General features: G+C 37.3%; 1 protein-coding gene across 5 annotated transcripts in view; it reads right to left on the bottom strand.

The window, feature by feature from the left end:
• LOC128865199 (uncharacterized) overlaps window positions 1-13,966 on the bottom strand; it is a 107,141-nt gene that overhangs the window by 70,857 nt on the left and 22,318 nt on the right. For 2 of the 5 annotated variants that reach the window (XM_054105307.1, XM_054105309.1), the window contains exon 2: window positions 736-1,434. The exons of the other annotated variants lie outside the window; for them this stretch is intronic. The gene's annotated coding sequence lies outside the window, so the exon portion shown is untranslated. The remainder of the gene's footprint in view (window positions 1-735; window positions 1,435-13,966) is intronic. 5 annotated transcript variants of the gene reach the window in all.

The following is a 13,966-nucleotide window of genomic DNA, read 5'->3' as shown; positions in this document are numbered from 1 at the left end:
CTTTGATTTATATGGTTTTAGCATTAGAAAGAATTCCATGAACTAAAAAAACTATAGAGGAATTGATGAGCTATAAAACTGCATAATCAACTTTTTTTTTAATCCTGAATAAAAATGTCTAATTTTTTTTTTTAATTTTGAACTAGTTTTTGGTTGTATAATGAACTGTATTTTTATAAAAAACTATCAAAACTAAAAAAATTAGAATTGTCAAACTTCTCAATGCATCACACTGCTTTTATTTCGAACACAGGTGTACATGCAATAAAAATATTATATGTATTTATGCAGTAAATAGTAAACAATTTAGAACATATAAACAACAACAACACCAACGAGAACAAAATGGAAATTTCAGTTCAAGGAATATTGTAAAAATCAACAAATCAATTGTGCTACAAAACCAAATAACCAACATAATGCATGGCAGCATACCAAAGATTTAATGAGAATGTTTTGGAAAAGGGAACAAATACGAGTAAATGAAAATAAATGCATGCATAACAGGCCGAACGACACAATGACATTTTATATGAAACCGAATTAACGCCCCTACACGTATTTCAGCGAATATACTCGTACATTCGCATGCATGGCAATAAAAACATTTACAACTACTAAACGCAAGCAACAACAAATTTATGAAAAAGTCTCAAGAGTAAATAAAACAAATCGGATGGGCCTTGTGAAGGCAGCCGCATGCAGAGAAAACCAAATTAACGGCACAGTACTCACACCAAAGTAAAATTCCCCGCCTTCTAAGGTGTTGAGGTTGCGAGGAAAGAAGAGAGAGTCTTGAAGTCGGCAAAACGTACACACTTCCTTAGTTAGCGATTGGTCCGGTGCTGCGTCCTATTCTTAGCCTCGGTAGTCGCCCCGTTGAAAATTACTTATTTGTTTTCACTTTTTCACATGCACGCACACACATACAAATTTATAATGTTTTAAATTTTACGCCGTTCACCGTTTGCTCGTGATGTGCTCTTTCTTTGAAATAGTAATATTTACATAATTTGAAATGGAAATCATTGTCCGCCAAGTTGTGCGAGCGTAAAAAGCTCAGCTGATTTTTACTCTTGGTTTCACTTTCAATCAATGCACTTTTGTTTTACATCGTTGCGCAAACGAAGAAGCGTACGAACACACACATACACATAAATGCAAGTTAGTCAGTATTCTGGTACGAGTACAAAAGAAATACTTATGCGCGAGAACAGAACGCAGAAGCAAAAGATAACACGGCCGCTAAGTCAAGCCATTGAAGAGATGCGGTCAGCCTGAATGCTGTTTCGGCTTCAAGCCTGCTGATTTTGCGTTTTTTTCGCACATTATTGACTTCTTCGATGTTTGTTTTAATTAATTTACCACTTTGTTTGTTTTTATTAGTTAGCAGAGCAGTAGCCGGCGATTGTATTGGGAAATTCAATAAATTTGCTGCGAAGTATTTAAATTGGTAATAAATTAGAAAACCAAGAAAACAAATAAATAAATAAGCACAGCGTTCAGTGATGATGGTTCGAGAATATTACAATGAACAGTGTTTATTACGAGTGAGTGAGAAAAATATTATCCGAAAAGGAAAATCGTATAATACTTTCTTTCTCCAAAAATGGTATGGTGCCACTTCTGTGGCTTTTCATGTTATTTTGCCAGCATTTTTGGTATATTTCGTGTTCTTTTCGCAAATGGTTGTCGTGAGAATGAGTGTTGCCCAGGCGAGCCTCATGAGGTATTTTTCTATTATTCTGTCGTTTGTTTTTTTATTTAATTTAGTTTAAAAGTTTCTTTATGAAAATATAGCTAAAAAAAAAACCAAACCTCAATCAAAGTTTTTAGAAAAATTTCGAGGATGTTGTTTGAAAAGTCCGTGCAAGAATAAAAACTACTTAATTGTTTCGGGTAAACCTTTTTTAGTTTTCGACATAGTCTCCTTTCGGGCTCATCCAACGCTGTTCTAGTTTGTTGATCCCCTCCGAATAATAGGATTTGTCCAAGCCTGAAAAATAGTCATTAATTTCTGCAATCACCTCCTCTTTCGCGTCAGTCATTTCTTCGTATTGAGAAAGAAATAGTAGTTCCAGGCATCCGAGAGAGCCAAGTCTCGAGAATAAAAGGGGTGTGAAACGAGTCTGAACCCTATTTCCACTAATTTTGTAATCACAACTGCTAAGGCGTGAGCTAGAGCGTTGTCGTGAGGGAAAAGGAAAATCACTCGTCTTCCTCGATTTAAACGAATGAAAAATAGAAAGAAATAAACCGATCTGTCTTAAACTTTTTGTGCGTTCTTCCAAGAGATGCTACTAATTAAACTTAACCTCGATACGCGCCAGTAGTGCCATCTCTTCCTCGAAGCTTTATAGGCCATTGATATTCGGTGCTTTCGAACTTGAACTTGCGCTAAATTTTTTTTGTTTGCTGTAGGTTTAAGAATTTTTTCCATATAACGAATGGCTGACATTTTTTAAATGGAAGAGCTACATTTTCATAAAAAGAAATTGGAGATTATATAAGCAACAATAAAATTTCAAAACATGTCAATAAATCCCTGTGCTATAGTTTTTGATCGCACTGTATATTTATTAAAAACTAGCATCACCCAGTGGGCTTCGCACCACCATACATAAAATGTTTTTTTTATATCGCAAGAAATTTTTCATAGTTTTCTTTATAGAACTCGTAAAATGTTTAAACAGTTGAATTAGTTGATTTTTTTCATTCAACATACTTTCTAAAGATGTCAAAATAGCCTTTTCTGTACTTTTTTAAAATTTGATTGTGGTGGTCACCTATATACAGGTAAGGTGAAAGAGCCGATAAAAACTTGTAATTAAACTTTGATTCTTTAATTTCCATTTCAATTTTTTACGCTAAATAAATTATGCTAAAATTAATAAAGTTAAAACTGTTTTTCCAGTTCCTTGAATGCTCCAGTTTTTATTATATTTTCGCCCAAAATTAATATTAACATAATACACTTACAACCACAACAGAACAACAGAAACGCTCATAAGCGGCTGTGTATTTGTTATTGTTTTTCCCATACAGGGAACTCAGGAACGGCTGCACCGATTTCAATCAAACTTCACACAAACCACCTCCTCATAGATAGAAAAGAACTCTAAAATTTTTGTGTCAATCGGTTTGGCGGTTCTTGAGTTATAAGATTACCAAGAAAATGTAATATATAACGACAACTTGAAATAACCCAGGATCAGCAGTGTGGTTAGGAATTTCAGCTGATATAAGGCTATCGATTTGATCCGGAGTTATTTTATGTACCAGCCAAATTAGTATATGTGCGTGCGGCAATCCCCTTTTCTGCCATTCGATGGAGTACATATGGCAACGCACCTCCCCAAATACATATAATTTCACAACTAAATTCATAAGTGCTTTACATTTTTGCCGAAATGGATACTCATGTGGTTCAAACACATCCTAGGGTTATCCAGGTCCACGTTTTGGTCTATATCTCGATACCCTAGTTACGGAGGGGCATTAAAAATACTCTATACTATAGAATCATCAGCAGCTTCCATTTGCTACCCATATTGTACAAACACATCCTAGGGTTACCCGGGTCCACGTTTTGGATTATATCTCGAGACCCTAGTCACGGAACGGTATGAAAAATACTCTATACTATAGAAATCATTAACAGCTTCCATTTGCTACCCATATTGTACGAACACATCCTTAAGTTATCGGGGTCCACATTTTGGGCGATATCTCGAGACCCTAGTCACGGAGCGGCATCAAAAATACTCTATACTATAGAATCATCAGCAGCTTTCATTTGCTACCCATATTGTACAAACACATCCTTAAGTTATCGGGGTCCACGTTTTGGATTATATCTCGAGACCCTAGTCCCGGAACGGTATGAAAAATACTCTATACTATAGAAATCATCAACAGCTCCCATTTGCTACCCATATTGTACGAACGCATCCTTAAGTTATCGGGGTCCACATTTTGGGCGATATCTCGAGACCCTAGTCACGGAGCGGCATCAAAAATACTCTATACTATAGAATCATCAACATCTTCCATTTGCTACCCATATTGTACAAACACATCCTAGTGTTACCCGGGTTCACGTTTTGGCCTATTTCTCGAGACCCTGGCATCCGATTCTTAAAATTTTAAAACACAAACCATCTACTGAATAGTCCAAACAAAGCCTAAAAATTTGGTTTGGATAGGTGAGCCCGTTCTTGAGTTATAAGATTACCAAGGAAATGTAACTTCTTTTTATATATATAGATTCACCCGCTAGGAAGCGCTCCTGTCGAAATGTTTTTTTGAAATTTTGCTTACATAAATTGGATTAACCTTGAGGACAGAAAACCCCGTCCTCTTAAAAATGGTTGGTAAAATTACGACAATAAATAACTCTTGATGCGGGTTCGTCATCGGGAATAATAGACACTCAATGCAATGCTTAATCTATATATATAAAAATTCAGCCGTTTTTCGCGTTGTGATGAACTTTATGGAGAATGGCTCAACCGATTTTAACCAAACTTTGCCACATTGAAGAGACACATGTGGAGAAGGTTTGTGTTTTGAAATTTTCACAATCGGATACCAGGGTCTCGAGAAATAGGCCAAAACGTGGACCCGGGTAAACCAAGTATCCCAATAAAATTGTATATGGCTCAAAACCCAGTATAAGTGAATCCCTTTAGAAAAATGATAATGTCAGGATTTTAAGCAAGTGTAGCTTAATAATATCGGACGAGGTCAACATGGCTAATTAAAAAGCAGTAGAGGTAGTTAAAGGAATCTTCATCAAAGATATTCAAAAAATTATCTTCCACGATTCTATTTAGTTAAGCTTGCAGCCAGATTTAACCAGATGTACCACGAGAATAAGTACGGAACACACTTGAAGGGCTCACGTCTGTGACGATTCGCTTGAATAAGCTGAATTATAAAAATCTCGCACCCTCACCTCCAAATGAAGAGAAATATAATGCGGTGGAATAGTGAATAAATTTCCTAGTGAATAGAGTTCCAGACGAAAGTGCACCAAGTGGAATTTAAAAAATAATATAACTCATTTGCTTGCAAGGTCGTAAGAGGGGCCAGGATTGGATACTGACTTTCAAACCTGCTGAAAAAATTTTCTAGAGGTTTTCATAGGTCATTTGAACGTAGTCCAGCGCTATATAAAGGCTACATTTCATCAAAATCGATTCACAGAAAAAATATATATCTTCATTTTACTTAGTCTCAAGCTATGACTGACACCTATAGCTAACTGGTACCTTGCGAACAAAATATTCTAAACTTCTAATTTTGGGTCTTCATACGCTGACTCGGTCTCAATGACATTCGCACTTATATATGACTTTCGAGTTTATGTATATAGAACCGTGCCATAAAATATGACGTGAAGTAAAAATTTCTGACGTTGAAATTAACATAATTAAGATTATCCCATTTAGATAATTTTTTTTTGCCTATTCTTCTGCTCTTGGGTAAAGGAATAAGTGATTTCTTCGCCTTTTTTCGCGATTGACCTAACAGAGCACCCCTCAGCTTCGATGTCCTATTACCAGTATAGAATCGATGAAACACTACTTTGCTGTTGAATTCGATAGCCTGATAGATCCGCTGTTTGAGACGCATTCTACTTATCTTGTGGCCAGACAACTGGATATCTAACACCGAATTGCATCAACGATACCATCAAAAACCAATCGCAACTGAAATAAGAAAAGGTAAATGGAGATGGCTTGGCCATACCCTACGGAAAGATGGTACTGAAATCAGCAGACAAGCGCTGGACAGTGCAAAAGCGGTAAAACAAGGGGCTCTGGCGACGCTGCATCGAACAGGAATACAAAGACATATAAACCTGGACAAACAATGACCTGGCAGCAGAAATATATCCGGGAATCGCCCAAAATAGAAAAATTTTACTTTGGCCCTATGCTACGCAATGGAGATGAAGGAATGATGATGACGATGATGATTGGGTCGATAAAGAGTATACTTTTTTTGCCGCTTGCTCCAACTTCTCACGTTATTACTTAGAAAATATCGAATTATTATTTTTTTTTTCACCTTATTATAATAGCTTTTTAGTTCTTCTTAAAAATATCAACTAAAATCATATACGAGATTATGAAAGAATCAAAAAAATAGAAGAAAAAATGAGTGGAATAGAATGATGCAACATAAAACTGGCTGCAAAGAACTTTAAATGGCGGAATAGTATGATCCGATGTGATGTACCCAACATAGGTGGCTAAAGACATCCAGCAGCAAACGCTGATAACTCTTTACTTCACCTAACACATATGTACATATTATATAAATAAGTATAAAAGTGCTGAAAATCAAATAAATCGTAGTAGCAACAGCAGGCAATCGGCAACTGAGTTGATGAAATAAATACTCTTCTTTATTGTAAAATATATATTAGTTAGAAAAAAAATGTATTCTTTATTTTATTTAGTAGATAAATAACTTCATTGACAATTTACTGAATGCGCCTATTATACATTCGTGCATTCATACAGCTCGTTATCTGCCATTAAGATAAATTGTTTATGCAATTAGAAAATTTATTTCGTAACTTGACTATAACTTTACTAAAAACTCGTTTGATTATCACAGCCATGAGAAATAAAAACAGGAAAATGCCTGTGTATATGCATACGAATAAGCAAATAGGTATACACAGTTCGCTACATAAATATCCGGACTAGTAGTAAGTTTCAATTTGAAAGGATATAGATTTCCATAGATTTAAAATTCTGGGGATAGAATTTTTTTTATGTAAAAACATGCATTATGTGCCTACCTAAATCCTTAAATGTTTCTATTTGGGGCAATTGCAGCGAAAGTTTAAGTACGCCAAGTTTTTAAGGAAGTGACGAGCAAAATTTTGGTTCGACGGAAAGAAAAATATGACCAAGTATCCCGGAAAGAAGTGAAAAAGTAGTAGTTGGCAATTACGCCGCCTGATATTTGCTCCAGAATTTTGAAAAGGTCAGGTGTGTGAAGTTCAAATCCAGATTAAGACAATTAAGAATGACCAGCTCGACAGTTTCTCTCTCAACGAGCAAAACTAACACTCAAAAAGGCTCTCAGCAAGCCCGTGCTAACGTATGGCGCAGAAGCTTGGACGATGACAACATCCGACAAAGCGTCACTTGGAGTGTTTGAGAGAAAGATTCTGCGGAAGGTTTTTGAACCTTTGCTCGTGGGCGACCGCGAGTATCGCAGGAGATGGAACGATGAGCTGTATGAGCTTTACGACGACGTAGACATAGCGCAGCGAATAAAGATCCAGTGGCTACGTTGGCTGGATCACGTCGTCCGAATGGATACAAATGCTCCGGGTATGAAAGTATTCGATGCGGTACCAGCTGGTGGTAGCAGAGGAAGAGGAAGGCCTCTTCTGCGTTGGGAAGATCAGTGGGAGAATAACTTGGCTTCACTTGGTGTGACCAACTGAGGTTAGCACAAAAAAGAAATTACTGACGCGCTTTTTTAAAGGGATTCAAAACGGCGACAGATATTAGGAGAACATTCACAGAAGTTGCCAGCATGGAAATTTGTATAAGGTGACACATAATTAATTCCCCATTCGGAAGATTTATAATTTTTGTAAATGACATCATTCGACAATCACATTCAACACTTGTGAGTTATAAGTAAACAGTTGCCGCAATGGAGTATGTAGAGATCAAAATACGGATTTCCATAACTCAAAACAATTTTTTTGATTTAGTAAAAAAATAATTCAAAAACACAATTGTATGATTAATTTTGCGCCACCTTGTATAAGAGTGGCACACCGACAATTTCAAGATATCGCTCAATGTGCTGCCAGAAAGTCATTTTACTTAGAAAAATCCGTCAAAATCAAATTTTCATTGAGTAAAACAATGCAAAAGCGGTTCCAGGGAAGGCGGCGGGAGAATCTTTTTAGTTCCACGACATACCACTACTGCGACGGCAGCTTTCATAATGCATTGGGCATTTTAAACCTCCTCACCCGCGAAAAAATAAAATATTGAGTAAAAAAATCGGAAATGTAGACAAAAATGGGTGAAAAATTATTCTTTTTTTCAATTTTGTTCTCGTGGCATTTCAAACGCAAGAAAACGGACAAGTGAAAGCTATATTGTCGAGCATGTTTTGCTGTTTTAAGAAGCTAATGCACATAGATATCAGCAAAAAAAAAAAAAAACAATTACCAAAGCATACGCATTAAAAAAATAATAATTCGTTTTCGGCTTTTATGTTGGCAACTGTAGTTAGCTAGGAGCTGGTTTTAAATATTATTGCGGAAGCAAAGGTTTTTAATTAATTGTTTATTGTAATCAAAGTGAGTCGACTTCATAGGCCCGTACTTAGGTATTGTAATGAACGCCCTACCGATGCTAAATAGACAATAATTGCATTTAATACATTTCAGATCGTATTTCATTTTCAGAGATCTCATACACCGACACTCGAAGTTATGGTCGTACTTTGCTTTCGATCGATACCAGTTTTTATATTCATTTATAATAATAAAAACTTGAGGTAGTGCGGAGAATAGCTCACACAGTGCAAATCAGCTTCTCCGGCTATACTGTGCCTAAACAAAACTGTCCAGATCCTCAAAGAAAGCGCGCCCCAGAAATATGAACCACATTGTGCGAAGAGCGGCGTATTCGTATCGGAAGTGCTGAGTGGAATCTAACTGCAGAAATTGTTTCCCGATTTTCCTCAGCCTGCTTTCTCAATTAGTTACTGACCTAAAGCTAGAATGCCTCACTAAACGTTTACTAGGTTGTGGCATTCAGATCCTTTATTCGGTCAACAAATCTTATAACTGATTAAAGTCTGAAAGCTATAGTGCCTGGAACGCAAGGTATGAAGATCTAACTGAAAGGCCGAGAGTGCAACTTGATTGGTTACAAACACAGCGAGTTTGAAGGGCGCGAGTTCCACCATATCATAGATAGTAAATAATAATAATAATTGGCGCGTACACTTCTGTTAGGCGTTTGGCCGAGCTCCTCCTCCTATTTGTGGTGTGCGTGTAGATGTTGTTCCACAAATGGAGGGAGCTACAGTTTCAAGCCGACTCCGAACGGCAGATATTTTTATGAGGAGCTTTTTCATGGCAGAAATACACTCGGAGGTTTGCCATTGCCTGCCGAGGGGCGACCGCTATTAGAAAAATGTTTTTTTATTAATTTTGCTTTCACCGAGATTCGAACCGACGTCTCTCTGTGAATTCCGAATGGTAATCACGCACCAACCCATTCGGCTACGGCGGCCATAGATATCGGATTGAAAAATGATTTGGTATTCTACTAGCTTCTGCGTGTAGTGTGTGAGGTTTCAAGGTAAATCTCTGGAATTATACCCTAGGATTCCTGTACATTTTCATCATCACTGCGTAGCTGAAGAGCATTTCAAATAAAGGATTTTCTGAGAGGAAATAGTCCTATTATGGTAGTCTTCGACGGATATGCCCTTTTCACGACGTGTATTTTTATGTATTATTAAGACACTGAAGACACTCTACAAGGCTCTCATCATGCCCGTCTGGTGAAGCGACCCTTGGAGTATTTGAGAGAAAGATTCTGCGTAAGATTTTTGGACCTTTGCCCTCTGGCTACGGCGAATATCGCAGGCGATGGAACGATGTGCTGTATGAGCTTTACGACGACAAAGACATAGCGCAGTGAATAAAGATCCAGTGGGTACGTTGGCTGGGTCATGTCGTCCGAATGGATACAAACGTTCCGGCTCTGGAAGTATTCGATGCGGTACCAGTTGGTGCTTAGCAGAGAAAGAGGAAGGCCTCTTTTGCGTTGGAAAGATCAGATGGAGAAGGACTTGGCTTTACTTGGTGTGCCCAACTGGCGCCAGTTAGCACGAGAAAGAAACGACTGGCACACTTTGTTAAACTTGGTCAAAACCGTGTAAGCGGTTATCGCGCCAATCAAGAAGAAGAAGAAACTGAATCTAATTTCCATCATTTGAATTTTATTATGCACGATTTTAAGATATGATATCAACATAATATAGCTATTACTCAAATTTAGCTGCTTTCGATTGTTCCAGTATCAGACTGGATAGGTTAGATATCTTGAGGGATTACAACTCTCGGTAACTGACCCAACTTTGTGAAAACGAAATCTAGAGCTCCTCAAGAGAGGAAAGATGCCATATTTTTTGCTTTGCCAGTCGGGTTTTAAATAGCCAAGTTATAACATAATAAACATTTCAGCGGTTTTTAGAAAGATAAAAAAATGATTTTTAGAAAGATCAAAAAATGCTTTTCATGGTGCGGTATTTTTCAACATCAACCTTAAATACAGATGTGGCCTTTAACAAAACGTACGGCGGACTGATGAGCGTACTGCACCTTTCTCAAGTTGACGAGTTGGTATTTGTTGTTAATCGCTTCCCACTAGGCCCAGAAGACATAAAATGAGTGATTGTACGACTGTTTACATCCAATGTATTATCTTCGGTAGTCACTACCCAGTCTTTACCAATCGCCTTCAATCCGACTGAAAACTCTTGCATGAGTTAAACGATTTTCATCTCTGCTCTTTGACCTTCACTGTTCCTTAGTTTACGGTTACCGGCTCAACAAACAAGCACTTCTCAAGGAAGTTTAGAGGGGGTTCTGAACTCTGGTTTAAGATAATTATTCAGACTGTCAGGCTCAGTTTGTAATACTTCTTCGAGAGTAGTGGGTTTCTTCAGCTCAGCTTTAAATAGCTGCGCTTTGAATATATCCCGCGTGTAATATGGGGACCATGACACTGAATCTACTTAGTATACCATAAAATAATGCGCAACAGATGACTTGATCTAGATGCACTTTCTCGAACAAGCAATTGGTTTTGGGCTCCTTATTTACTTATCTATGAAACGCATCTACTATAGCGGCCGCTGTAGCCGAGTTAGTTTGTGTGGATACTGCTTCTACCAAAAGGATTATTTCTGCTTAAGTATGCCTCTTCTATACCACATCAAACATAAAGAATATATTTGCAAGGTGGCGCAGAATTAATCATCCAAATTTTTGAACAACTTTTTTACTAAATAAAAAAAAAGATGTTTAATCATGGATATCTTTCCGACTTCGATTCAAACGAATGACAAATATAGAGGAATAGAACGAGGTGGCTGAAAGTTTGTTGGAAATGCTACTAACTAAGCATAACCTCGATAAGCGTCCCAGTGATGCCAACTCTCTGACTTTGCACGTTCTTTTCAAACCAACCTCGAGTTCGTTCATCTGTTTGTAAACTGCAGCTGTAGTTCACAAATATGCTTGACGTACGGCACCATTTGCAAAAATTATAAATCTAACTATGCGCCACCTTGTAGGCCTTTTTAGAGCAACTTGAAAGATAACTTGAATATCTTTTTTGCACAATAAAAAATAAAAGTGTTTCTATCTGAAAAGAACTTGGGAATTTTCTGAGTGCGCACTCTGTATGTATTTGTATTCTTATTACACTTTATATAAGTTTATACCTACGTTTTATAACAAGAAGCCTTAGAAACGTGAAAATGTAAAGTCGCCTTTTAGGCGAAAATGAAAAGAAATGCAACATTTCACACTCTTAACATTGGCACAAGGCGTAACGGAAGCCCTTTTGTTCGAAAAATTTGCATGCAGAATTTTGTTTTTCTTTTCGCTTGCCATGAATTGTATGACTTTGTTGCATAAGAACGTGTAAGCGCGTGTGTTAAGCTGCCGGCAATTTGTATACCACACATCCACACACACACACACCTATAGTCACGTATATAGTACGAGAGTGACTTGACGGCTTGGCGCAGTGAATTCACGTGTTTGCATGGCGTCGGAAAAGTTGTTGGCAAGCGTGGGATGCAGACGTTTTTTTTTGTGTGTTTTGTTTTTTGTGCAATGAATGAAATTTTCAGGTCATCCAGCTATGTTGTGCCAACCACGCCTTCATTGTATTTGTAGGTTTTTTAATATTTTTTCACATGTCAATAATTTTGCAATATGCTGCAGCAGCAGGGGACATACATATTTGCCAATTTGAATGGTGCTTACAGAAGGGTTTATTATATAGGTATATATGAATGTTTGTATGTACACAAGCCCACATGCTTCGTGGTAGGTGTTTTGCAATTTTGAAATGCAGTACGTGAACAAAAATGTTTGCTTGTGGGTGTGATACTGCAATATTGGGTATTGTAAAAAATCGGTAAAACATTGGCGTTGCTCAGCTTTAAACTCGTATATCTATAGCTGTTGTTATTGTAGTAGGTAGCCAAAACCCCGTCTGAGTCGGTGACACTGTGGAAAGAATACAGAGGTGACGACATCCGCGAACCGCTATGCTGCTCTCAATGAATTTGACGAAATCAGCTGATTGCTGACGTAATCATTTAATATTTGTATTCATTTCATTGTTGTATTGTCTTCTAATTTTTATTGGTGTTTTTCATTTTTCGTTTTCATTTTTAATTATTAAGTCTATGTGGTTACAAAACCTTACAGACTAGAAGTACAAAATGGAATACATTAAATAAATAATATTAAAAAACAAGACTTAAAAATATTTTGATTCCAACTTTGATAAAAAAGAGATTTAAAAAGGACGAAATCGACGCTTTCTTGCTTATTACATCACAGCCAGAATTACTCTCACGATTGGCCGGGAATTGGGCAAGTAACGAGCTGTTGCGACGGGTTAGGCTCAAAAGGGAAAAGTTTATCGAATGGAGGGAAGATTGATTCTACAAAACAGGACTCGTTTGCTGGAAACGAATTAGTTTTTTAACCTTTCAGATACAACCGAATAAAGAAATCAATTGGGAAGAAAACAGCGACCATTCAGCAAATTTATTTTCGTGCAGTGGTTAAGCGTTTCATTAAGCAAGCAAAAACACCACAGATTATTATGAGACGGATGCCATCTCTTTACAATGACCTTTGCTAAGGAAAAGAAATTATGATTAAATGGCATAAACTCTTGAAGCAAGTTAGAGAGTCAATCAAAGACATTCAACGACGCTCCGGCCAGCATATCGCAGTGAAATTGTTGAAAATACGAAAAAATTGTTTCGAAAATCGCGAAACAACTGGAACATCATCTTTGTTGATCATTCATTCGTCATTTGATCACCATCACAACTTGCATAATGATCCATGGTAAGTTAAAAGTCAGAGCAAGATGGATGACGAGAATGCTTACACAATACTACAGAAACAGCAGCGCGTCGAGTGTTCAGGCGATTATATAGGATTTCCCAATAACAGGTGTTATTGGTGAATGGGTTGCGCTATCGAGAGATGATTAACGATTTTTTATTGCCGAAATTGGATGGTATTGATCTGGATAACGTTTATTTTCAACAAGACGTCGCTACGTGCCACAAAAGCAACGAACCCATTGATCTTTTACGAGAAAAGTTTCCAGACCGTGTTATCTCTCGAAGAGATGATTTCAATTGGCCACCGAGATCTTGAGATTTAACACCTTGTGACTTTTTTCTTTGGGGCCACGTGAAAGAAAAAGTCTACGCCAATAGCCCAGGGTCGATTCAAGACCTCAAAGATGGAATTCGTGAGGCTATCGAGGACATAGGGCAGCCACTTTGCAATTCGGTTATGGAAAATTTCATGAAAAGGATATTGTCCTGTAAGCGTGGTCGTGGTGGTCATTTGCCTGATGTTATTTGCCACTATTAACGGTCACCTTCCTCTTTATAATGAAATAAACATCCGATCATTTATATTAAAAAATATCATTTTTCTTTGAATATCAAAATAACATTGCTTATTGGAAAGCCCAATGGAGTCGAAGAAGGAGTCTCAAGTGTCTCAATGGGCTGGAAGGTGGAGAGTTACAATTGTTTAGTTTTCCAGAAGGTTTATAAAATGGAGAGGGTATCAATATTACGGCAACTTTGAGAAAAAGTAAGAGATGCCATTAAGAAAAAAAGC

The sequence above is a fragment of the Anastrepha ludens genome, chromosome 5 (genome assembly GCF_028408465.1).
Source record: "Anastrepha ludens isolate Willacy chromosome 5, idAnaLude1.1, whole genome shotgun sequence".
Lineage (NCBI taxonomy): Eukaryota > Metazoa > Arthropoda > Insecta > Diptera > Tephritidae > Anastrepha > Anastrepha ludens.
Note: the sequence above shows the minus strand (reverse complement) of the source record. Positions and strands in the feature narration are given on the sequence as shown.